The sequence below is a fragment of the Cryptotermes secundus genome, unplaced genomic scaffold (genome assembly GCF_002891405.2).
Source record: "Cryptotermes secundus unplaced genomic scaffold, Csec_1.0 scaffold558, whole genome shotgun sequence".
NCBI classification, from domain to species: domain Eukaryota; kingdom Metazoa; phylum Arthropoda; class Insecta; order Blattodea; family Kalotermitidae; genus Cryptotermes; species Cryptotermes secundus.
This window is the reverse complement of record NW_019737989.1, coordinates 387,634-415,265: the sequence shown is the minus strand read 5'-3', so window position 1 is coordinate 415,265 and position 27,632 is coordinate 387,634. Positions and strand designations below refer to the sequence as shown.

General features: G+C 39.7%; 1 protein-coding gene and 1 long non-coding RNA gene across 2 annotated transcripts in view; one reads left to right on the top strand and one right to left on the bottom strand.

The window, feature by feature from the left end:
• LOC111870641 overlaps positions 1–10,661 on the top strand; it is a 34,374-nt gene extending 23,713 nt beyond the window's left edge. Inside the window, exon 3 of the long non-coding RNA XR_002843889.2 lies at positions 10,218–10,661. This is a non-coding gene — a long non-coding RNA (uncharacterized LOC111870641). The remainder of the gene's footprint in view (positions 1–10,217) is intronic.
• Positions 1–27,632, bottom strand: part of LOC111870640 (carboxypeptidase N subunit 2) — a 364,124-nt gene that overhangs the window by 62,296 nt on the left and 274,196 nt on the right. The window lies entirely within an intron of this gene.

Below are 27,632 nucleotides of genomic sequence, written 5' to 3'. Positions count from 1 at the left end.
AAAATACGGCGTGAAAATATATGTCTCGTTAGACACACAGTACGCGACAATATATATATATATATATATATATATATATATATATATACACAACACACAAAATTGTATTTACGTATATTTTAACGTTTTGGTTATTAGATGTAAGACCAGAAGAAAATTATTCTGAAATTAATCGTTGGAAGAGCTTTTTTAAGCCAGGGTGCCACATAATTTAAAACTGTCAAAAGTCTATAATTTCCATTCATAAATAAATCAAAGCGTAAAGTTTATTTTATTTGAAACCTTGGCAGACTATATAGTAGCTGAGGCTTTGAAGTGTTGGTTCGCTACGCTATCTTGAAACGAAGACCATAAACATTAAAAAGTTATACTCCGAAAAATGTTGGGTACACAGGCACAAGTTTCAGGGGCTTAACAAGAAGTTCTGGGAAGAACTAATGGTCTGCTTTTCTTTGATAGACAAGGATGTCATAGAAGACGCAAAAGTATGTGAGGGGGGGAGACACAGACAAATAATTATAGTATAGTATCTAGCATCGGCCCTTTGCTATTAACGATATAAGGGAGGCAATGGCATGCAGACAGCAAGGTGATCTCAATATTTCTTATAACAAAAACTACGGGTAAGGCTACATAGATCGATAGACACGAAAGGATACATAGAAAGACAGCAAGGTGATCTCATAAGCCTCCTTTAATTTTTTCATAATAAGGAAAGAAAACGGAAGGATAATTGGATTGGTCATATCTTACGCAGTAACTGACTTCTAAAAGAAGTTGTTGAAGGAAAGATAGAGGGGCCGATAGAAGTGACCAGAAGACGAGGAAGAAGACGTAAGAAGATGCTGAATGACCTTGGGGACAGAGGAGGATATTCTCATTTGAAGGAGAAAGCTCTAGATCGCATTAAGTAGAGGAACTGTTTTGGAAGAGACTGTGGACCTGTCGTCTGACAGATTACTGATGGATGAATGAAGGAAAGTAGGATAAAAGTGTTCCTTGAGGTACATGGAATTGAAAACATCTAGTGAATATGGAACTAAAGCTCTCAATTTCTGAACTAGGACGTTTCATGTCTTGCAGTCAAAATGCGCCAAAAAGTAAACCAGGTTTAAAGCAAGCTTATCCTTCGACCCTGAAATGTCGGTTGCTTTCAACAGAATACTTTCGTACACAAAGTAATATTCAGCTCCGTATAACCATCTCTGTGAGAACATTAAATCTTACATAAGGTAAATCCCTTGATGATTTTACGAGTTAACAAAGAGAAATTACTGGTTTCCTTTCGTTAACTGTCAGGTACAGAGGAGTTATTTTGTGTATGTATTTGTGGGCGTGCGCGAGTGTGGATTATTTGACAAAGTTGTTAGTATCTAGATTATAAAGCGATGAATGGTAGGATGATTTTAATGAAGAATTTGGAAAGGATTTGGAAGGAAGCGGTCGTGGTCTAATTGAGGAACTACCGTGGCATTTGACTAAAGGAACTGAAGAAAACCACGAAAAATCTCAGTAAGGACAGCCTGTGATCGGGCCGAGATTCAAACGAGCACCTTCTGAATACGAATCTAAAAGTTACCGCCCGATGAAATGTTTTCATATACACGAGTATAAATATCGTACTACAATTTGTTAGAACATCATTCCTTTACATGAAGTGTTGGAGCAGGTTACAGCACACACTAAGAGCCAATTTCAAGTGACCTTCACGGCTTACAGGCGTTCCTCTCCGAAATACATAAAACTTCATTTAGAAAATTGTGAGAAATTTCTTAAACTCTGAAGAATTGTCTAATGTTACGCCATATACATATTACCAGAAATTTACTGACATTTCACAGGAAGGCACTTGCTCCACCTTCATGGTACAGAATAAGCCGAGTAACCCTGAAAATGTATGCAGCAATTTCCTCCGAAACGTAGTCATATGGTTATCAAACTACACGGCCTAACATTCCAGAAGATCCTAGTCTTCATAGTTATCTCCATGAGAACCTCATGCCTCAGAAATTCTTCAGATCTATTCAAGGATATTTTGATTCTTTTTGTGTTTTCATTCCATATGTGTTTATGCGTGCGTGCGTGTGCATGCATGCACAATTTTGAGCTACATAATGGGCTTAGAATCTACGAACATGCAAATTTTTTAAAACATACTTATATATTAATATATTGGTCACTGTGTTAGCATTTATCCTTTCTCTTACATGTAAACATATGGTCACATGTAGGGTGTGTACGTGACTTATAGACGGGGTTTTGGATCAGATGATTGTATTTATTGACACCTTATGCACTCAACTCGGAACTACAGGCAATTACAGCACTATCGCTATTCCCACACTTTACAGTTCACCGTTACACACGCACTAGAATTCTTCGTCTTCACTAGTCGTATCCTGGCAACGGATTCATAACAGTCTCACTGTAACTTCGAATCACATATGAAGTCTTCTTTACACAGACTAATTCCTACCAAATCCCTCATATCTCTGTTCCTACTTTCGACTCCGGAACTCGACTCAGTTCAACTCCTCTGCTCGCAATTGATATCCTGGCAGACTGGCGTCTCGAAACTCGACTAAGTGCTTCTCAACAGAACTCTTCTTTATAACCACTTTGCACGGATCACGCAGAAACACAACATCTATATTGCTGGGGAAGCCTCTCTATTGTTGAGAAGGCTTGTTTACAGCGCTGTTCATAGGAACGGAAATTACTGAATTGTTTCTTATTTATTAGTTGCCGCGGAAATGTTTTTACCGAGCCGTTGCTTAGCAATGGATGTCTATTCTGACTTCCATATTCGGGATTTCAGGCGTCGTGTCACATTACAGAACTGTGGTGCAAAACACCGTATACTTGTAACTTATAATCATCCAAATCTCCCTTCAAAAATTCACAGCATTCAAAGAATTCTAGTAACGAAGTTTGTTTATTGAGGTAAGTAGGGATCCCAGGCCGACAGAAGTGAGCCATCAAATGAAACAAGACACGTATTCCTGTACGTCGCACGCTGCAATCAAACTACAGTGGAAGTCAACTTCATTTTCCAGCGCTTCTCAATCCGTATAGTGTAAACCATTCCTTCCTGATCAATGAAATTCAAAAATTTGCATGTCGGTCCCAAAGATACTGTTCTAATTCTGTAATTTGTGAAATGATAATAATGATTTTCCTCTCACAGTGTTAAATTAAAGGACAGTTTTCTCTGATCTGGGACTCACTAAATTATGGTTGCCTTTGATCGGTGACTGCAATCTAACTGGTAGAAATTCGAATGTAACAATTACAGGATTATCTCATCGTATAGGATGAATGGCAGATGCAATCATTCGAGGCCTAATGTCCTACCAAGTATCTCGACTGTTTTCGTTCTACTTGGCGAATAGCTTCCCCCTTTAACATGAAACATTCCGTCAAAATTCTATTTCCTTCCTGTTAGTATCTCGAATGTACGGAAACCGCTGAAGAAGAACTGCAAGTCTACTAAGTAACCGTGGCATCCCTAGTTTTCAAGTTTTACTTACAGTATCTTGCTTAAAGGCCGATAACAGTGGCAGCGCGGTCTGAAGCATGAACCATTTTCGCCCGCTCGAGTCCCTATGAAGTGGATTTTTTTTTTTTCAATTTACTTACACTTATAATCCTTCCAGCCGCATTATGACCCTGGGATCGACTCGGCCTCTAACAGAAATGAGTACCAGGAATGTTCCTGGGGTGTAAAGGGCGGCCAGTGCGTAAGGCTGACAACCTTACCGCCATCTGTGAGCCGACTGTCTAGAGAAAATGTGACAGCTTCCACGTCTTACAGCCTATGGGCATTCACGGCCCGTTACAGGGATAGCTTTACATTTTTACCTTTTATCATCAACTCATTATTGTTGAAGAGTTGTGATTTCAACGAGTTCTTCAGATAAGCAAACAGGTGGTAGTCGGTGGGAGCGAGATCAAGGCTGTAAGGAGTGTGGTCAAATAACTCCCAGTTGAAATACTACAGCAGTGCTCGAGTGCCAGTAGCTCTCTGCAGACACCCATTGTCATGAAGAGCAGTACACCGGAGTAAACATTTCAGGCTATTTGTTCTGAATGGCCCTAAGCAACATTTTAGTGTTTCACAATATACTTCCGACGTTATTGTGTCCCTTATCGCATGAATTCTACCATCAGCACTCCTTTTCTCTCCAAGAAACAGCTGTTATCAGCTTTCTGGCAGACAGACAACGTTTGCTTAAAGTTTTCCGGCTTCGACTGCTCTTCGGCTTCGATATTCATAAATGATATCCAGGTTTCATCGCCTATTCATCGTTTGATAAGATTGAGAAATCAATCGCAATCTTTGTGGTATCGCTCTAAACAAGTCAAAGCGTTCTCTGAGCACCCGTGAGCATATTCGGAACCCATCTTGCGCCAAACTTGTTATAGTATGGCCTAAATGTGATGATCTTGTAGAGAAGAGTGCGTTAATTTTGTGGAAATTCGTGCGAAATTCTGAAATTATGATGAACCGACTTCAACAGACTTTTGGTCAACACTTTTAACTCACTGCAGATGGCCCGTCGACCACTTCGATCTTCATCATGAACATTTGTTCGCCCATCTTTGAACATTCTACACCACTGTCTTACAGTTCCTTCACTCATTACATTTTGGTCGTAATCCGCCGCGCATAATTCACAGTGGATTTCCGCAGCACTCATGTTTTAGCGTGAAGAAAGTGGATAACAGTGCGAATTTTGAACCTGGTGGGATTTTCAATCGCAGGACCCATCATAATTCACTCTGTAGAGACAAGCACAAACACTAGGTGACCAGTTATATGATGGTCTACAAGGCAATAAGTCACGTGACGCTACTTCGCTTGCGCGAACTTTCCTTCTCTCGCACTTTATTAGCCTAAAATAAACGGAAATTATATTCGGAATAACCCTCGTATATTTCTGCCTACTCTAGTGAATGTATACATATCAGGAAAGTATAAAAGTGTTTTCCTGCACTTTTTCATGGTAACTGAGGATTAAAGTCATTGATACGCCATAAGTTCATATCGTAATTTATAAATATCACGAAAACATTTTATTTTATTGATTTACTAATTATTACTTAGGGTAATGTGTTTTAGCGAAATATGTTATCTATAGCATGAAATTGTTAAAAAATATCGAATTAGAGCTATGGAAAGGCAATGTAAAATGCTACAAATTTTGGACGATGTATTTTATTAAAAGTTCTGTACTTTTAAATCACAAAAAGCTAAATGTACTACTGCAGTAGATTATTGCAATATATTACATGTAATTAAACAAAGCATTAATTGATTTGTTACAGTATAAAACTTGTAACACAATAAGATTTAAGTGTATAATAATCAACGATAATATGAAGCTAAAATTCCGCACTTTAGGCTCATTTATATTTACCGCATAATTAGAAGAAGAAAACGTACTTATTAAGATATTTGGTATTCAGATGCATAAAAATTTGTAAAATATCACATTTATGAGCATGATATGATACTACTAAATTTAAAGATACAGTTTGATGGGCCATAAATTTTAAATATACAATGGGACGCGGAAAAGCTGAAGAAGATAACGACAATTCAGCGCGTAGTTCATTCAAATTCAGATCTTCGATTTTTCCCAGTAGCTCCGGGATTACATTGTAGAGTGATACTATTTTTATCGCTTGATTCACTACATTAAGTAGTTTTATAGAACAAAGAAAATCAGTTTGTACGTTACTTAATGAGAGAAACAAAAGTTCATGAAAGGACTGACGTAAGAATTACAGTAACAGCTAGATTGCTCGAACGATTCTAGAGAACCCTTTTGGCAATCCAAAAACGTGTCTACTGTGAAACTCAGTGAACTATCATTTCTTTATGTTTGCAGATATCTGTTTATTGGAAATCTTTCGTCAACTGGATGAATAAATTTTCTCGCTTAAATCTGCAGCGCGAACTCTTTCTTAGTTCCATAGTTAACTTCGTGTAGTATGGCTTAAAGAACTAATTATTTTGCGTTATTCTCTTTCTCGGGACAGACTCGTACTAACTACCAAATAATCAATTTTTTTTTAATGCTAGTGGGATGGGACTGAGTCCCTTTTGCTGCGGCTATTTCTGGCCTATTGTACCAGCCCCAGCTGATAGGTGAGGATGATTGTGGAGCAGTTGGTGAAATGAAGATTGGCAGGGGAAACCGAAGTACTCAGAGAAAACGTGCCCCAGGTCCACTTTGTCCACAATAAATCCCACTTGACCAGACCCGAGATCGAACCCGGGCCACCGCGGTGGGAAGCCAGCGACTAACCGCTTAAGCTATGGCACGGCCAATAATCTAACTTACTAAAGAAACAAATAGTAAAAAAACTAACATAAGATGGAACAGAGTACTTAAGGAACCAACAGTCTCTTAGTCACTCCAGAACTTCCCAATATTTTAGGGAACTCGAAGGTTGATTACCGTGTTCACAAGAGCCCGCCATTTGTCTGCATCCTGAGCCAGGTTAATCCAATCGATATACCACTGTATTTCTCTAAAATTTCATTCATTCATCAATGGCACTACAGCCTTTTTCTTGGGGCCCTGGTCACTACTTCAGTTTCGTAATCTTTTTCACACAGACGGTAGGACTCCTTGGACAAGTGATCAGCCCTTCGCAAGGCCGCTACCTACACACAGAACAACACAATCACAGAGTAAACACACATACAGACATCCATGCCTTGAGCGGGGTTCTATCCCACGATCCCAGTGTTCAAGCGAGCGAAGACAATTAATGTCTTAGACCGCACGGCCACTGTGATCGACTTCTCTAAGATTAATTTTAATATTATCCTCTCGTGTAGTCTTAAGTTTTTCTAATGGTCTCTTTCTCTCAGGGTTTCCTACAAGAACTCTATAAGAGCTCCTAATCTCTCTCGTGCTACATGTCTTGCAATCTCATCCTTATTTACTAAGTCATTACAGATACACGCAGTATTCTCAAATGCTGCGGAATCTGTTTGAAGAACATACCGAAAAAAGAAATCCTGAACAGTGCTCGTCGCTCATGCAAAATATACAATAATTCAATACGTCTCCGTTCGGTGTCTTGTTTCTGTACAGACTGTTTGACGATTCTGTCAGTAACTCAGACTGTATAAGGTCAAATGCAGATGTGGTTAGAAGCGGCAAAAGTAAAGCAAAGGTACCCCTGTACCAGGCCGTGAAGGCCCATAGGGTTGTGAGACGTTGAGGCTCCCACATTATCTAGACAATCGGCTCACAGATGGCGGTAAGTTTGTCAGCCTTACGCGCCGGCCGTGCTTTACTCCCCCAAAAAATTATTTAATTGATTCCTGGTAGTCATTTTTGTTAGGGGCTGAGTGAACCCCAGGGCCATCGTGGTCTAATTTAAGTTATTATCTCATAATTTGCCTAGGAGGTATACGAATACCATAAATGTCTGAGTTAGGACAGTCGATGCCCCTACCGGCATTCGAACCGAGAACCCCCTACTAGAAGTCAGAATTAACTCCTTAGCCAAAATTTTTCATTTGAGTGTAGGATACATAAATCGATGCTGCTGGTTAATTAAATAATGTTCTAATTTGGAAATGCATTATATGGAACTGAAAACTGTACCTAAGTTAACGGCAACGTCATTCCTATGCTTAATTAATAAATTTAGAGATTTTCTAAATTTCTTCCACTTCGCTCTCACTTTGGAGCATAAGGCTAATTTCTCAGTTTCATTGATCATTTTTACAGACTCTAGGACTCCTTGGACGAGTGATCAGCTCGTCACAAGGCCTCTACCGGAACACAGGATATCACAAACACAGAATAAATGCATACCAAACATCCATGCCTCGTGTGGTATTCGAACCCACGATCCCGGCTTCCGAGCGAGCGAAGACAGTACTTGTAAGATTTGAGGCTTTCACGGCGGTGACTATGAAGAAAGCAATCTTCTTAGATTTGGCACCGTGTATATGTGGTGTTAACCGACGTTTCGGAGGAACGTATCGCCTCCATCTTCAGGGTAGAAGAAAAATATAAGAAATCTGCAAGCGGAGAGACCGTGAGAACCGGTAAAAGCAGTCTCACTGTCTCTTCGCTTGCAGATTTCTTATATTTTTTCTTCTACCCTGAAGATGGAGGCGATACGTTCCTCCGAAACGTCGGTTAACACCACATATACACGGTGCCAAATCCCAGAAGATTGCTTTCTTCGAAGACAGTACTTGACTTACACCGCTCGGCTACCGTGTCCGATATTAATTAATTAATAATCACACCATAAACACTTACAGGGGAATGGAGGTTTAAATTCACGCATTTCTAACTTTGTCAGTAGGTGGAAATAAGCGGGCAGATTCATGCCCCCGCCTCTTTATTTCTGAGAACCTGCTGTTGGTACACAGCAGATAGGAGGCTGGATGGAATCTATAATTTACTCTGCAGATAAGAGATATTGGTGTCCTTGCTGGAAAGAGAGTCGTGGCCGTCCACCACTTAGCTAGCCCCTATGCCGACTGAGTTATTTCGGCTCCTAAATTCGCTTGGAAATAATAAGGTTTCGCAACATCTTCCGTTGTTTACTAGAGACGCTGCTTGATTGAGCATATCTCTGCTCACTGAAGCCGTCGAGGAGCGCATAAATGCAGCTTGTGTACGTGTACACAGACACATGCCTGGCAACAATGTTCTGTTTAGTGGGTTAACGGCTCCAGAAACTTTATTTACTGACTTTCATCCACTAAGAACCATTGCTTCTGAACATCTTACTGCTCTTTCACGCATACATTTCTTGGTCTCGACTTTTACTACCTCGTTAATGTTCCTGCAAGCGCCTGCTTCTTGCAGTTACGGTTTTCGGAATAAAATAATATTACTTTCAGAAACACAAAGCCATTTACGCTTTTGCTTTATATTTAAGTCACGTTGAAGGATTGTGCAGAATTTTAAAGTATTTTCTTCCCAATCCTAAAATTTAAAATCAACAGAACTTATAAAGTTTCATGTTTAAACACACAGAGAATTCTGTTACGCAGTATTTAGTTAGTTTATAGTAGCTTTATCAGCAGACTAATTCATTTCCTCAACCAGCTGATAGATAATAACGGAAGCAGAAGACAATGTTAGGATCCGTTTCTAGGCAGCGACTGGTGAAGACAGAGCAGACTGGGATGTCTCGCCATTAACGTAGTGAGAAGTCGAATGTGCTAATTAGCGAGATCGCTGTAACTATTTCTAGTTACGAGCTTGTAATCATTCAAATTCAACCCGACTTCCTGCTTGTGGGGTGTTAGCTGATGTGTGGATAGGTAAGGATAGGTAAATCAGGTGATAAGGGTTTCAATCTGCCCCAAGGGTCGTTTCAACGGAGAAACACAGGGCAATGCGCTGTATGAAAAGCCACAATATTTCAGTTTGGTGGTAAATGTATTCGTTTGTCTTCCCTAGTTTATACTCTTTTTAACAGCGAGTTACTTAATTCGCAGAAGCGATGAGGCGTAATGATGGGCTTGATTTCTACCTTGCGCCAATTTAGTCAATACTGATATTAATTTGTGAGCCGGGATAGCGCATTTGGTATGGCGATTGGCCACGAGCTTGATGACTGAGGGGTCGGGGTTCGAGTACCGGCAGTTTCAAGACCTTTTTGCTGATAACAGTGGCCGCGCTGTCTAAGGCATGAGGTCTCTTCGCTGGCTTTAACGCTAGTTTCCTGGGTTCTAATCCCACTCAAGGCATGGCATTTATTGTGTGTTGAAATAAAACGTTTCACGGATGCTCCAAGCGGTGGTGAGGGGGGGGGATAGGGAGAGAGGGAGGGAGAGGGGGAGATAGAGAGGTATAAATGTATTATAACCAGGGCCCGGATTTTGATGACATGTTATCTTTTTTTCCTTGTATCCTATGCGATGCTCTTACATATATAAATCTCGGATATGAGCTGCTGGTTACAGAAATGTAAATTTTATAGGTAATTTTTTTATATTTTTAGGTTTAAGGCCATTTTTTAATTTGGGGGGCAATTTTTTGGTAAATTTTTGGACTTTTAAGGGTATTTCTTGTCAATTTTGGCCATTTTAGGAAATTTTTCTTCCTATGATTTCTGAAATGTGAATAACATGGAAGCGAAGTGTTCTTTCTTTTCTCCTTTAGGTCATTTTTTCTGGATTTTTTCGGTCATTTATAGGTCATTTTTTAAAATATTTTCAGGTCATCAAAATCCGGGCCCTGATTATAACGCATATTCGAAGTCGCAAAGCACGTCCGTTTACCACTTTAATTGAAGCAAAAGACGCCTCGAGATGATTCGTACCAGCGAACCATCTTCTTGAAGAATTGGAGTCTAGTTCCTTGTTGCCAATTGGCTGGATTCGAACAGAGTTCCTCGCACCTATGTCGAATGTGTGAATCCGTACTGGTTAACACCAACGAAAGTCACGTCGTCCTGTGTAATGCATTTCATATCTGGAAGCCATCAGCCCCAGGATCTACTCCGACCGGCTGGACCCCTCTCGATTTTACTTACGGTGACAGAAATTGCCATATTCTCATGTTCCTTGCTCCAGAACTCCAAAAAGAATTCCAGTTTCCGCGTCATACTCGCTTACTAGCCCAGATAATAAAACAACAAATGTAGACAAACAATTAAACATGTCTCTAATTTTAGACGGTTTCAGGTTTTAAGAATCAGACAAATCCAGCTACCAATCCAACCACTCTGTATAGTCTCTAAATGCATGGTAATAAATTAAACTAAAAGTAAGTAAAGTAAAGCTATCCCTGTAACAGGCCGTGGAGGCCCATAGGGTTGTGAGATGTTGAGGTTCCCACATTTTCTAGACAATCCGCTCATAGATGGCGGCAAGGTTGTCAGCCCTACGCGCCGGCCGTCCTTTACCCCCCAGAATATTCCAAGAATATTTCTGCTACTCATTTCTTTTAGAGGCTGAGTCGACCCTAGGGCCATAGTGCGGCTGGAAGTATTAGGTCAATTGCAAGAAAGTCAATGACCTCATCGGGATTTGAACCAGCGACCTTCCGGCTTGTAGGATAGTACCTCAACCAACTACGCTACAGCGTATGGTGATATCAATAGTAAATGTAATTTTAAGATGATTACAATATTATATTTACGCATCCTGTTGCACTCCATACGATAAATGATATAATGATACAAATTCCGTCCCAAGTGCAAACAATGTATTATGTGTCCTTGATCTTGCTCCTCTACACTACATGCTTCGGCCTCAGACGGCCATCATCAGGTGTGTAACACTCACGTTGCTGTCACACTGCACCCAGCCCAAAATTTAACATTTAAAACACTTTCCTTGTTATTATCAACATCTACTTCGTTGATATCTGTCTGGTTTGTAGATTATTTTACACACGTTAATTTTGACGTTCCTGTAGTAGCACTATAAAATCTTTAGTTCTAATTTTAAAATCTTTTAAAAATTTTCTCTAAATTTAAAGTTTAGAGAAAAATTTTNTTTTAAAATTAGAACTAAAGATTTTATAGTGCTACTACAGGAACGTCAAAATTAACGTGTGTAAAATAATCTACAAACCAGACAGATATCAACGAAGTAGATGTTGATAATAACAAGGAAAGTGTTTTAAATGTTAAATTTTGGGCTGGGTGCAGTGTGACAGCAACGTGAGTGTTACACACCTGATGATGGCCGCCTGAGGCCGAAACATGTAGTGTAGAGGAGCAAGATCAAGGACACATAATATATTGTTTGCACTTGAGACGGAATTTGTATCATTATATCATTTAAGATGATTATGTTGGACACTGACCACTGTCTTAATTAAATTTAAAATTATGTGACTTTCGGAATCTGATCTACTGCCATCTCATTTTATGGCGGAAATAGATCCATTTTCCGGAACGTCGTATAAATTTAAATTAAAGTAAGACAGTGGTCAGTGTCCAGCATAAACCTTCTGTAATTAGTAACAGATCATTTTAATGAGCCTTGAGAGAATCAACAATAAATCACAAGAGAAGAAGAGCGAGAAATATATACAGGGTGTGGGGGTGTTTTATCATTATAAGGTACTTGAATGTTCTGTACTTTTGTGAATGAACGAATGAATGCGAAGGGTGTGAACCACAACTACCTGGCCTATGCATTGCGACAATCAATGATCTATTGTGCTTAATTTTGTGAATACCCTACGTCAGATGTGGATGAAGTTTTCCGCAGAGAGAAGCAACACCTGCTGTTAACAATTCCGGAGGGTTTACATCAATATAATATTCCATTTCGTTTAGTGTAAATATCTGCTAGTAAACACTCTGTTTGGCTCTGTTATGTACATATTTTAGTTAAACAATACAATTATAACGAAACGTTCACCGGAAGGCAAAACCAAGCCCAGAATGCCATTTAGGTTGTAGCGTGCGGGCATTATCTCCTCCCATGGGCTCAAGATGGCCAGTACTTCAGGGGAAGGAGATAAAATATCGTGTTAAAATGATTTCTTCTAGATTTTCAAGAAAATTTATAACTTTTTTTAATTCGCTTAGTGGGGGGTGGAGTCCAACTGGGTCCACTCGGCACGGCGGCCACTGATTGGCCTATTGTAGCCTGCCCTGGGTGATTATGATGATGGAGAATTTGGTGGAATGATTGGCAGGGGAAACCGAAGTACTCTGAGAAAACCAGCACCAGAGCTACTTTCTCCACTACAAATCCCACTTGACCAGACCCGGGATCGAACCAGGCCCGAAGCGGTGGGAAGCCAGCGACTAACCTTCAAAACAAGTCAGATTATTGACCTAGTTTATAATGTCACTTAAAAGAAGAGTGACACAAGTAAACGTTAGATACCATATAATTTAATTAATTCCGTAATTTATTTAACGACGATTTTTGAAATCGTAGACTATACTGTACAGTATCAAATGAGAGAAAGATTAGGAAGATTGTGGAAGGGTGCCAAGTGGCCTCTTCTGACAGTCCTACCTGGACGCAAATGGGAAAATAAATATTGTGGCGTGCCGCCAGAATGCCGGAATGTTTGAGTGAGATCAGAGTTCATTTCCTAGGCAACGACTAGCGTTCCCACTATAACGGCTTGCAATCAGAACTCTAGCGAACCTAAGCAGCGACTTATTCTAGGCAGTTGCATGACAACGGCTAGGAAAACAGCAACGAGAGAATACGTTAGCTGCCTAGCGAAATTACCGCTACAACGAGAAAAATAATAGCTACCGGCGAATAGGACACGTGAAACGGAACCCTTGAACAAGGTGTCTTCGAGTCCGTCCAACGGTAGGGTATAAGGGAAGACCAGGTCGGAACTGAGACCAGAGAATCCCGTGTGGAAGGGGGGTCGAGTAACTCCTGCGAGTCGTAAGAGGGAACAGTAGTGAGAGAATAAATTATGGTCACGAATCCCAAGGGACTGCGCTGGCAAGGACCAGCAGCATATACAAAATACAGACCCATCCTCTCGTCAGAGAGGGCGCCATACGAAAACAAGACAGTAACTGTCAAACAGCAGTAAATATCTGGTCATGAGCCCCAGACGGGGCTCGCAACCAAGAATTACTGACTGACCGACCGTCAGTCGGAATGTGACTTTGATTTTGACTTTGAGACCACATTACAAAAAGCCGAGATCAAAGTGATACGAAGATTACAACGAGCCGAAAAACAAAGTGATAGTAAAATATTACAAAGAAGAGATTACACAGAGATTACAGAGATACAGAGAATACTTCACCAAGATCAGCGGTGCAAGGAGTTGTTATAGTGAAGAAGAAAAGTCTAAAGGGCGTTATAAGTGTAATAATTGTACTTGAGAGTGTAAAAATGACTGCCCAATAAATATTCGTTCAAATCCGAGATCCCGTACAAATTTCTTGTTACGTTGCCTAGCACGCACGCGACAATATTAAAACGAGTGTTAAAGAAGTTGAATATAAGGGCGTGGATTGGATTCAACTGGCTCAGTAAAGACTCCATGGTGGACAAATGCGCACAAATATTTCTTAATTAAAGATTTTGTCTGTTTCGTAACATTGTAATCTGTTGGAAATTTAATCATCTCCAGTTTCAGGCTTTCAATTAGTAGTTTTTATATACGAGCAGTTTAAGCATGTATAGACACCTCGTTCTAAATATCATACTACGGGTATAGTTCAATTAGTTTTCGCTACAAAGACCAACCGGTTAATGGTGTTTAGTACGAGAAACATACTTAACATAAAATACACTCTGTGGACAGAAAGCAGAGTTATAAATTATGTGGTACATAGTGTAATCACTTGGATTTAGATGGTTTAATGAGACTACCAGAAACTAGATAAGGGAGAAGTGTTGTGAAGTGATGTATAAGGGATCAGGAAGGAAGAGAAATAGAACGACAATGTAGACGAAGTAGGAAAATGTACGGAATGCAAGAAGGAAATAAAGTGGGAAAGAGCGAAAAGACACAAAATTAAAGAGATGTCCAAATTTAGAATGTTATCCTAAAGCGATTACTTGATCTGGTTTTCAAAATTTAAAGTCAAAGTATTCTTGTTTATCATCTGTAAAAGAAGAAACTTTTTTTTTTCCTTCACATAGGAACTAAGTACCCGTCAAGGTTGGAACAAAAGTTTTACTTTTGAAGCCAAGGCGGATGGACTCTTCAGTAATTTTGGGTTTGGCATCAAATAAAATCAAAACTTTGCTGCGTCATATAATAATAATAATAATAATAATAAAGATTCTGATACGAAGTGCTGTACTGTGTGTGCAGTCAGCACGAGCAGTCCCAACTCATACATCATGACAGTCTGCACTACGTTGAAAAGGGAACCTGCAGCATATTGTCAAGATTCCAATATCATTTTCCCCGTTTTCTCTTCCATTAATGTCACTGAACAAAAAGCCTAACAGAAAAGAGACAATATCGAACAATAGCTCAAATATCGATTTTTGCTACCTTTGGACCTTTAAGCGTCTGAAACTTTGCCGGTGGCTTTAGGTGACAGAGGCTATCTAAAGTAGATGTAATCCACTTTCCAGATACGAGTATATCCATTTCCTTTGTATCCTATTCAAATTTCCCCAAAATCACTTGATATAGAAACACAAACACAGTCTTCAATGCAGACTTCGGTGCGGTTCTTGGTTTGACCACTCCTATTTCAGATCCTTCTTCCACTGCTATACACATGTATGTCATGTTTCGGTCTTAACAAGTAGCATCGACAGGTCTGCATATTGTTGCACGTAAAATGTTAGAGTACTGATCATGCGCTACACATAAACCTTAAAGAAAGTTAAAAGTTAAAAATAAAAAGGGAGTGGGTTGTGGTCCCCTTTTAATGCCGTGCCATAGCTCAAGCGGTTAGTCGCTGGCTTCCCACCGCGGCGGCCCGGGTCTGGTCAAGTGGGATTTGTGGTGGACAAAGTGGCGCTGGGGCAGGTTTTTTTCCGAGTACTTCGGTTTCCCCTGCCAATCTTCATTCCACCAATTGCTCCACAATCACCCTCATCTATCATCTGAGGCTGGTACAATAGGCCAGAAGTGGCCGCAGTGCAAGGGACTTAGTCCCACCCCACTAGCAATAAAAAAAAAGATATATTACATTTCCGTCAACAATGCAACCACTTTATTCCTTAGAATTTTCACTTTTTACTACAACATGTTTCAACCTCAGACAGCCATCATCAGGTACTTCAAGTCAGTTTTGGGGAATTGAAGTACCTGATGATGGCGGTTCGGGGCCGAAACATGTTCTAGTAAAAGTGAAAATTATATGGACTAAAATGAAAGCATTGTTGACAGAACTGTAATATAAATATTCTACGTGAATATCCACGTTTTTTTAAAGAATGCGTTTGTCATGCAACCAAAATGCGTGTTATTACGATTTATAACATATTACAATTGTGGATAAGACACAAATAGCAAACTCAGTATATTAATGAGTATGTGAGATCCAAGCTTAGTATTCCCTGAGGGTTCGAAATAACCAAGGTAGTTTGAGGTGAGGTTGTGAACTACAGCAGCACCGAGTACTGGAGTGGATATACGCAATCAGACAGAACTTTTAAGAGGCGTAAAAAGTCTTGTGTTCCTAGTGCTGGTTATAACAGTACCACGGCACGCCAAGAGGTAGGATGGGGGAAGTGCGTCAAGCTAGGAGTCCCTGTGGTTTACTTGTCTCGAAATCGATATCAAATTAAAGCTGCAGAACCTCGTGGGACTAAGCTAGAGAAAATCTAAGTGTTCGGGTTAGTTTCCCTGGTGCCCCTGCTGCCGTTACTGGGGGCAGTTTCCTTCTCTTACACGCACTTCGAAACTCACAGTCCGCCGTCGGTGTGCAATTTCTAGCGTCGGTTAATTTTTCGCTCCCTCTTCTTATTCTTATTCTTCTTCAGTCTTTCTCTGAAGTTCTTTTTTCCTGATATCGTCCAATAGTTCCACCTCTTCCATGCGGTGATCATTATCTACAATTATTAGTTCCCTTTTTATTTATTTGTTATTGGAATTTTTATTATATTCTCATAAAATTTAATGGTTATTAAAAGGATTTTCTCGCAAGCTCGTGTCTTACAATTATCCATAAAGACTTGAATATTTTAAAGAAAAAACAATGGACTTATGTGAATTACGTTAACGGGGGGACGCCCTGTTGAGAACTACATCATACTTCAGTTTCTAAAACTCTAAAAGGCCGGCACTGTGAAACCGTTTTCTATTACTTTTGTCTGAACGTTGAACTTTGTTCTACAGTTAACGTAATATGTAACAGGTTGCATTTATTCTTCTTGAACGTATTATATAAATTCAGACGTAGCGTGGATGTGACGTAGTCCAAAATAGTTTTATTTAGAGACAAGACATACATAAATTTACATGCTGATAGGATTTTAGTGTGTGCGACTGAAATGCGACGAATTTACTTAGAACTGAAGTTGTTTAGTTACATACTTGTACCACATAAATATAAAATATAAAATACGCGGTAGCGTAGTTGGTTGAGCCACTATTCTACAAGCCGGAAGGTCGCAGGTTCAAGTCCCAATGAGACCATTGGATTTTTTTTTTTTCGGTTGACCTAATCCTTCCAGCCGCACTAGGCCCTGGTGTTTACTCAGCCTCTAACAGAAATGAGTACCAGGAATTAATTAAATAATTTTCCTGGGGAGTAAACCGCGGCCGGCGCTTAAGGCTGACAACCTTACCTCCATTTTTGAGCCGATTATCTAGATAATGTGGGACCCTCAACGTCTCACAACCCTATGGGCCTTCACGGCCTGGTACAGGGATAGCTTTACTTTTACTTATCCTGTAAATATTACTACAGCAAATATTAAATATCACCAATAATAATTTTTTAAATTATAGAAATTGGGAAATATTAGTTAAATACAATATTACGAAATAAATAGAACACCTACTTTCACAATAAACTTATTGAAATAAAATTATTACTGAATGATATTTCACTATAAAGTTTTTCTTTCTGAAGTTATGAGGCGTTTAGTGTTTTCATAACTCATATGTATATTATATATCAATGTGCTTAGTGCTGTAGCGGCAATTTCTTAATTTTGAACACCCGACACAAAGCCGTACGTGATCATACAATGTGCGTATAAAACAGAATATTCAGGCAGAATGTAACATAATTATGTTACATGTAATTATGTAATTACGTACACTCACGTACGGCTTTGTACGCTATAGAAAATGGTAAATTATAATTTACCATTTTCTATAGCGTACAAAGTTACATACTGGCGTTCTTACCAGTGTTCTAAACTCCTATTTATCTAAGATACCCCACTTCAGTTGAGAACGTTCCTATTATGGAACTTAACATACGTAGATAACACGTTATAAACTTTGGCAAAATTTGAGGTTCCCACTGCGATTATTATGAAGATTACGCATGACGTCTCCTGGGATGTAAGTACGCTTAATCTGTAGGAATAAATTACGAAACCATCGTTACATACCAGAAGACAGCAGTCTTACATGCTGAAATCCTTAAATCTATCCTAACGGGGGAGTGGAGACATGACTTTAAGTTCGATTTGATGTTCTCATGGCGATGAGTATGATGAATATACTCTTCTGTGTTGTAACATTGCAAGTAAATAATTACAAACATGGCTAAGGAGCGAAACGTTGAAGTTATATCCTACAAATTTAAGGTAGACAGAATCCGTACCCATACGTCATAATTCATTTACAAAAGTAAATCATAACAGCAATAGAAGTAAAAGAGTTGTAGGACTAGAAATATGCCAATTGTTCCCGTTAAAAAGCTCATTAAAAGTTTATTTACATAGTGAACAACTTTCTTTAAAGGGATCTTAATTTAATTTATTGGTAGGTTGTATAGCCGGTCACGGTAGCCGAGCGGTCTAAGGCGTACACTCTCTTCGCTCGCTCGGAAGCCGGGATCGTGGTTTCGAATCACACTCAGGGCATGGATGTTTAGTTTGTGTGTGAGTTTTTCTGTGTTTGTGTACAGGTAGAGAGGCCTTGCGACGAGCTGATCATCCGCCCAAGGAGTCCTACCGAATGTCTAAGATCTAGAAAAACCGAAGTGAACGGAAAAGTTCATGGAGGTAGGCCTAGGCCCACTGGGGCTGTAGTGCCAAGGGGGGGTAGGTTGTATAAGAATGCTGCACCAACTACAATAGTACTGAATTATGAATATTTACATATTTGGATAAAATCTTAAAAGTGAATCATACAGAAAGGGTTCTGTTATGTTTTATAGGCGTTCATCTGGATGTACGGACAAAACGAATCAAATGAATTTCAATCAAGACCTAAATCTGCAGGATTGAAACCACGGATCAGACTAATGGGCACTAAATGTCTGATGCCAGATCTGAACCTTACTTACATTCACATAACTCATTCTTTTTTAATATGTAGATCTGTTACCCCGGTAAAAAAGTCGCGCTAAGAACCATCCTTACGTAACGCATCGACGTTACAGGGAGCTACTATACCGATGTGTTAATTTTCATATCACGGTCGATCTCACTCTGAGGAAACTCTAAAACTTAAGCCCATTCATGCCACCACTTGTAATAAATCCAATTGTCCTGCGTATCTCAGGCTAGGCTCTCTATAGGGAGATTAGGAACTTCTTAGCATATTTCTGTTGATGGAGTAGGTCTAGTAGACCTCTCTTAACAGGGAAACAGGAGTTAGGTAACTTGACTGCAAGAATACAGGATGAAACGAGGTTAGACGGCAGGAGTCAAGTAACAGTGCACTACACTAAGGAAGTTCATTGCTCAATGCTGCTTGTGTGTGTGAGGGGAGCCTTCCGGCTATCCCAACGTGCCCAGAATTGCTTACACTTCGTTCTAACTCTTGTCTGGTGGTTCCCCTCCAGGCTGTTATGCCACGCTTCTTTCTTTACTCACTGCCTCACCAACCTCAGAAGAAGAATGAGAGCATTACAACTCCATCATCTAAAAACGGTGTTACTGTCCAACACTGAATGCAAGCAGAATACATATTGTCATCATACGACAGTACTGTCGTATACTGTTCTACGTCAACTGTAGCTTTTGGAAAATGGACAAAAAGCAGGGTTGCTTTTCTTTTAAGTATGTAGTTATGTAAAAGTTGTATCAGTGCAACTCAAGCCGCTGTATTACATTCAGTTCGCAGTAAAGGAGCTGGAGGATTGCTTAATTGCCTTCCTGAAGGGAGACGTAATGTACAGACATTGAAAAGTTCCTACCACAAATGTGCCATTAAGTTCCGCAGTAAATGGAAGTTCCTTTTTCATTATTCTAATTTAACAGATTCTAAATGGATTGCTAAAATGTCTCTCTTAGGACTACTAAGAATTAATTAAGCGCAGTAAGTTTTCCTTACGCTAAGAATAAAGTAGATATTTAGCGAAGTGGTTGTAGCCTACAAGACTCAGACAGGGATCGTCGAATTTTCCTTGCCTCAATTCAAAGAAGGTAAGGAATAGCGATATGATGATCTGAAATACGTCCTCTAAAAATGTAGCCCTGAATTTATTAGATGAAGTGTCATTTTTACGAATTTTCAACTTATCAATTAACAAATGAATTAGGGAGACAAAGAAACAAAAATATTCTCTAAGTGTACCAAAAGTTGCTTTTAAGTCAGCTTCATGCAAAGTCCATATGCAATTCACAGAAATAACAAAAACATTTACTGAAAAGTGTAATTCAGTTTGGTATTGCCATATGTGACATAGCTCTACTTTTAATTACTGTCGCTTTTTAAACTAAGTTATGTAGTATGAAACGGTACCATGATTTATGAATAATTAATTTTAAAGACCTATTTTTAAATATACCTCCATTTACTTGAAAATACTGCGGAAAACCGTGAAAGGTCTCACTCAGAATGCTCGCTTTCTGGCCGAGATTTTAACCAAAATATCTTTAATATGAAATACAAATGTTGTGCACTTAGTCCTAATGATCATTGTCCTGCATCGGAGATTCCTTGAATATTTAACGTTGTACTTACGGAACCATTGGATTGTTTTCAATTGACCTAATCCTTTCAGCTGCACTATAACCCTGGGGTCGACTCAGCCTCTAACAGAAATGAGTACCAGGATTTAATTAAATAAGTTTCCTGGGGAGTAAAGCGCGGCCGGCGCGTAAGGCGGACGAACTTACCGTCATCTTTGAACGGATTGTCTACATAATATGGGACCCTCAACGTCTCACAACCCTATGGGCCTTCACGGCCTGTTACGGGGATACCTCTACTTACTTTTATTTACAGAACTCATCGATTGTGAAATGATGAGTATAAAGACAATTATATAATGATTTCTTACACCCCTATGCGTGTGGAACGAACATTACTGTAAAGTTTCTTCCGAAAACAAGTCACTGGCTTTCTGTAGTAATGCACTGTTAAAAAGAGCAACGTTGTTGATAAACAACGCTTTGAGAAGCCGGTAAATAATGTCACTGGTTGCTGTAAAACGAACATAAAAATTTCGACGTTGTTTATTCTGCACAGCAGCACAAAAACAGGCAGAAGAATAAATGTTTTGACAGGAAACACTTTCTAATTCTTCGTGTACTGCATCATCTTGACACCGCGTTTAGCGTTGTCTACAGCTTAACAAAACATTCCTTGCGTCCACAGTAGGATCTGTGAAAGCGTTTACTAATAACAATGTTACGTGAATCTTAAGTACCAGGATGTAAATAACCTTAATATTGTAAGATTTGAGGCTTTCACGGCGGTGACTATGAAGAAAGCAGTCTTCTGGGATTTGGCACCGTGTATATGTGGTGTTAACCGACGTTTCGGAGGAACGTATCGCCCCCATCTTCAGGGTTGAAGAAGTATAAGTAAATCTGCAAGCGACAACACCGTGCTTGACAGTGTCTCACGGTGTTGTCGCTTGCAGATTTACTTATACTTCTTCAACCCTGAAGATGGGGGCGATACGTTCCTCCGAAACGTCGGTTAACACCACATATACACGGTGCCAAATCCCAGAAGACTGCTTTCTTCAACCTTAATATTCTCAAAATAAAATATGTAGACGTATCTACATACAAGACTAATAGCTTCTTAGAGGACTGCTGTAACACACGATTTCAACTTAGCTATGGTGAGATACTCAGGAATGAATATGCCTAAACAAGACGTACCCCTTCCCTTTAATACAAAAGAAAATACTAATAGCTCTAGAAAATGACACATTACCGATAGCTATCGTTATATCAAGGCGACTCTATCTATCTATCTATCTATCTATCTATCTATCTATCTATCTATCTATCTATCTATCTATCTATCTATCTATCTATCTATCTATCTATCTATCTATCTATCTATCTATCTATCTATCTATCTATCTATCTATCTATCTATCTATCTATCTATCTATCTATCTACCCATCTATCTTTATTCCTATTGCTTCCACTTGGAGCATGGGGAATCCGTGAAAGGCTTCATTTCAATTCAGTTAATTAATTTAAGACAGTCGATAAGACCCCTTAGACGGGGATCAGCCTCTCACAATCATTTTACACAGACTGTAGGACTCCTTGGAAGTGGGACCAGCCCGTCACAAGGCCGCTACCTACACACAGGACAACACAAACACAGAATAATCGCACACAAACATCCATTCCTTGAGTAGGAGTCGAGTCAATAATTCGAGTGTTTGAGTGAGGGAAGACATTTCATACCTTAGACCGCGCGGCCACTTTAATCGGCCAGAGCGAGATTAGACTTAGGTAAATTCCATCATGTCAGACACTTGTCATGGCAGACGGAAGATATATAAATTTTCTAACAAGAGCAATTTCCAAAGGATTTCGTGTAAGATTCCTCCTGAATACTAATTGAATTCCATTCAGAATCAAATGGAACAAGTACACTCCAGTTTGAGGTTCGAGTGCTGGAAACGCAAACTAAACCCCAATTCTCAGCCGAATGCCTGCTAATATTGGCATAATTGCTCACCACACCGCGCGCCCAACCTATCCTGCATAATATCATAACCTTAATAATATCTAGACCACCGTACGAAATATTTCGTGTGTTTGGTGTGAGTAAAGTATGACATGGATCGCAAAATCCACCACAAAATGTAATTTGCGGTATTTCGGAACCGGAAACAGTCATGTTAGTCGCGAATTGCAAAGCTCGTTCGTTGTCAGCGTTCCACTGAGGCACACGAAATTTGTTGCCACTTATCAAAACCAGCATTTGTAGACCGATTCTAAAACGAATGTGAATGAAAAGTAGAGTAGTGGTTGATTGAATCGAGCGTGGGAGTCACGCTTCAACATGACACCGAAAATTCCTGTGACCGAGGCAGTGGATCCACAAAACCGCATCACTACATTGCACAACGGTCAGACGATTTTTGTGAAATATTGCCACAATATTACGAAACTTCACGTAACAGAATTATCGTAGTCCCACTAACAAATTACGATTCCGAGAGAATTTATTATCTCTGACCTTAATTGTAGAGCCTTCATTTCCCCTTATTCGAACATTGTTCATTTCAACATGAATGTCATGAATAAATGTGATGGTTGTACAAGTGGTTGGAATTCTGTAGTCTTTCTTGTAATCAGGAGATCGTATTCCGGCTGTAAACAAGGCGCATACCTTATAGAACATAATTAAATAACGTAACAGTTGATCAGCACATTATGTGGTATTTGCAACTTGCCTTGAGGACGGCCATTGCATCAGTGAACCAGTTAGTAACCCAATGTCTATCACAGATGCCTCGCGCCCTGAGGCATGAGCAGTCTCCGCATCTCGAACGCTGGGTAGTTGGTTCGACTCCCAGACGAGGCATGAATGTCGATATGTGCGTTTATTCTGTGTTTGTGTTCTGTGTGTAGGTAGAGGCCTGAAAACTTGCTTATCCCCCATCCAGGGAGTCCTACCGACTGTGTATAGACTAAGAAACTGAAAAAGCGACATAGGACAACAGGGCTTAGAGCCATAGATAATAAATCACTTTTACAAAGCAGCGTGTCAAGACCCATGCTATCGTTTAGAAGAAAGAATATAAAATGAATATAAAAATTAACATCAGGATGGGGCGTCTATACCCAAACTTAATAATTTACTTTACATATATTTTGTGTTGTCAGATGGCGTAGGATATTCTGTGGTTTGACAAGGCCAATTTTTTAAGCATTTTGTTTCCCTTCCATATCATTGTCAAAGCTGACCGCAACTGCTCGGAGAGAAGGGTGTGTGCTTGTGCTGAAGGTGTTTGGAGTCTTAACCACATTACCCTGAACCCTGAGTGAGATTTTAAGTGTTCTCCTGAACCTGCCAGAATTAAAAATGGACAGTGTTTTCAATTAAGCCTCAAACATTCCAGATCCTAAATCTTCATTTTCTTGCGTAACTTCCCATCTGATTCGATAATATTGTCACGTGTACGGGGTGTTAGTATTAGACGGGTTTTGGATTGTATGATTGGATTTATTGACACCTTATACACACCACTCAGAACTACAATCAATTAGAGCGTTGTCGCTGATCTACACACTTTACAGTCCCCGTTAAACACAAACTAGTGGTCTAAATCTTCACTAGTCGTATCTTGGAAATGCATTTATAACAATCTCACTGTCACTGCAGCACACATTGAGTTTTCTTTGCATAGCCTAATTCCTTTCTTGTCTTTTCTTCTCAATTATTAGGCTGCAGTTACCAGAGAATCTCTCTGTTCTCACAATAACTAACTCGTTGCTTCAAACTATCCGGCTTATAGTATCTCAGCAAGAACCACATAGAAAACACCGTCTCCTAATAATTCCTCTCTCGCTATAGAGGTGTTTTAACCTCTCCGTTGTATAGAAACGGCTGTTCTTCTATTGTTATGTGCGTGCGCTTTTCCGCGGGAACCCTTCTACCGCCGTTGCCTAGCAATTAACTATTCCGTCTTTTGTGCTCATGTCACGATACATAAATTCTGCAGCTGAAACAATCTCGTTAAAGTGATTGAAAAATTGGGCACATACTCAGTGATGAATTGAAACTTAAGGGCCCATTTACAAATCACTGTCATTGAAGGTGCCTGTATCTCTGAGGTGAAGGGAATTCCTTTCACGTGATGAGGAGTTCAAGCTGTCCCAACTTCTGAGCGTCGCTACTTTCTGTGGTGTTCCTAAGCAGATATTTCTAAGCGCTAAGAAGATTACTGAGCGGAGTAGCGCAGTGATCCCATTCTTCCGCATCACCGTCATTCTATAACTTTGTTACGATGGGAAATAGTTCTGAAGATGTGCCCGCCGATGCTAAAGTTGGAATCCTATAACCGAGAAGCACTTACCGTAATTCATGTTCCCCTTACAGATGCAACCTGTAACCCTTCTTCTGGTCTCAAATGCCATTTTCATGTAGTATGAATGATCGTTTAACTTCCTCGCTTCTAGCTTGTAATACACCAGGGGTATCACATATACCACGTTTATAATAACCTAACGAACTATGTAACTAACACCTTGAGGCTGAGTCCTTCTTGAAATTCTCCCAGTTGCTCAGCTATTCAAGAATTTCCCAACTCGAAGTGTCATTAATTTGTTCACAGGACTTCTCCATTGTTCCCTATCCTGAGCCAGATGAGTCCAATCCATACGTCATCCTATTCTTCTAAGATCCATCATAATATTATCCTCCCGCCTATGACCATCATAGTAAGGGAAATATTTTTCATAACAAGTTTCGTTTGCTTCGTTTCACTTCAGTTTCTTAATCTTAGACAGTCGGTAGAACTCCTTGGACGGGGTATCAACCCAACGCAAGGTCGCTACCCACACATCACAACACAAACACGGAATAAACGCACACAGACTTCCATGCCTTGGGTGGGATTCGAACCCACCATCCCAACTTTCGAGCGGCCGAAGATATTTCATGCCTCAGACCGCGCAGTCATTGTGGTCGGCCATTATATATATACATATATACTCGTATATTCTTAACCTCGACTGTAGGTGGAGGTGAAACATCCTCGGTACCAACTGGACGAATGGGCCCTTTAGTCGATAGGGACCCGGTGGCATCTTCCTGGCAATGAACCTCGGCCGTCCACCAGCAGCCAGTCAATTTATTGACTCAGTTATCCAATGCTATAATTTTATTTATTTATTGATCTCTTCCAGGCCGTAAACACAAGCAACTACAACACTCTAGCTAATTCACGCACTCATCTTTCACTACAGCACGTACTAAGTCTTCTCAGTTTGTTTGACTAACCGTTTCCTTACAATGGATCCTAACAATGTTCTCTGCATATATCCTTACTGGTTGGTGAATGTCTCATAACTGATTCCCAGGCTGGCGGCTATCTTAACGAACCTCCTCCTACTCTGATTGACTGAACGCAACTAACTGCGTCTCAAAGTCAAAGTCAAATTGCGACTGACGGTCAGTCAGTCACTCACTCAGTCACTCAGTCTTGGTGTCGAGCCTAATTTGGGGCTTATGACCAGTTATTTATTACTGCTTCACAGTTAAGGTCTTCTTATTGTAGGGCGCCCTCTCTGACGAGAGGACGGGTATGTCATTTATCAGAATCATTGTCTGCAGTAGTAAGCCATTTGTCATAATGTAAAGGATATTTACATTTTACATGTTATACATTTTAATAAATGTATATAAAATATATACAGGGCCTCTGTCAGTCCAGACTCAGTACAGCAGATTATGCCCTATTTCTAGTATCTTCTGCTACAACGGCAGTCTAGTCACTTAAAGGGTCGTATGCCTGACCGCCGCCAAGTATAATACTCTTATACTTTTTATGTCGAGCTTCGCCTTGTCCAATACTTCGAACATTTTCGTTATCATGATTTTGTATGACTTCTGCTTATTGCCTGCATAATTTTATTATAACTGCAGCTCCCAATTTGTCTAGCTTATAAAATAGCGGAATGGACCGCACAGAAAACACCGCTCCTGATTATTGTAGTTCAGTCGTTGTCGTGGAACATGTTTGTTTATGAAGTCGTAACTTAGCAACGGCTGCCATATATTTTCTTACGCCGCCGCCGTTGCCTAGCAGCGGTCAATCTTTATAGAGCCATTACTTAGCCACGGGTTTACATACTACAATATTATTTGTCACTGCAAATTTGTTTAACATAATGTCACCTTTAATATAAATACTAGCTAAAGAAGAATCTTCGTGAGACCTAGAAGATATAGGAAAAACAAAGTTCATGCGATAGAGGATAAAATCATTCACGTATAGAAATAGGATCTACTCCTTTCGAAGGAAACAATAGAATTACGATATCAATATGTCTTATATTTCAGATATTAAATATATACATTTATGTCTCCCTGATGACTTCCACATTGTTATCCGCTATGTTGTTGGAATATTAAACAGAAACAGCTCGACGCGAACTCTGACTCAGTTCTATAAATCTATGGCTGTAGTTTAGGTCTCTTATTCTGAACAGTTTCATAAAATTCGCAACACGTAGGTCCATTTGTTACAAAAAACGCCACCAGTATGAAATGTGTGAATCCCCTTAAAGAAAAAATCGCCATCCCAGCAGACGAATTTAGTTCTATGCTTCAAAAACTTCCCTCTACAGTATGAGAGCGATTAGTAACCTGAGGTACTGCAAAGAAACTAAAACTTTTTCATCCGTGGCTGTCCCCCCTAGAGTTCCGTGGTAAGCCAAGTTCATCGATAGCCACCTGTCCCGAGACACATTTTCGGCGTGGCCGATGTTATTTACTGCCTCAAGTTGCTTTGAGATAAACCGAGATTGTCCAACTTCAAGCCACTGAGAGGCCACATTGTACCATACAGGCAAACTCATTTAAATTCATATAAATTTTCTATTGTAAGGTTAACATAACCATTTTGCAAAGATCGGATCTGTGAAACACAAGTTTAAGAATACGAACTGGACCAATAAAGTTAAAGAACATTCATTTTAGCCTACTTTCCTTATTTTTAAAAAATAAAATTAAGCTTATGCTATCACCATTCTCTTTGTGTCTGTGTATCTCACCTTAACAACTATTGAACGCATGAACTAGTTTTTATGAAACTTGGTATGTATATCACGACACCTGAGACCATCTCATCGACATACTTCATAACTTCTTCCCAT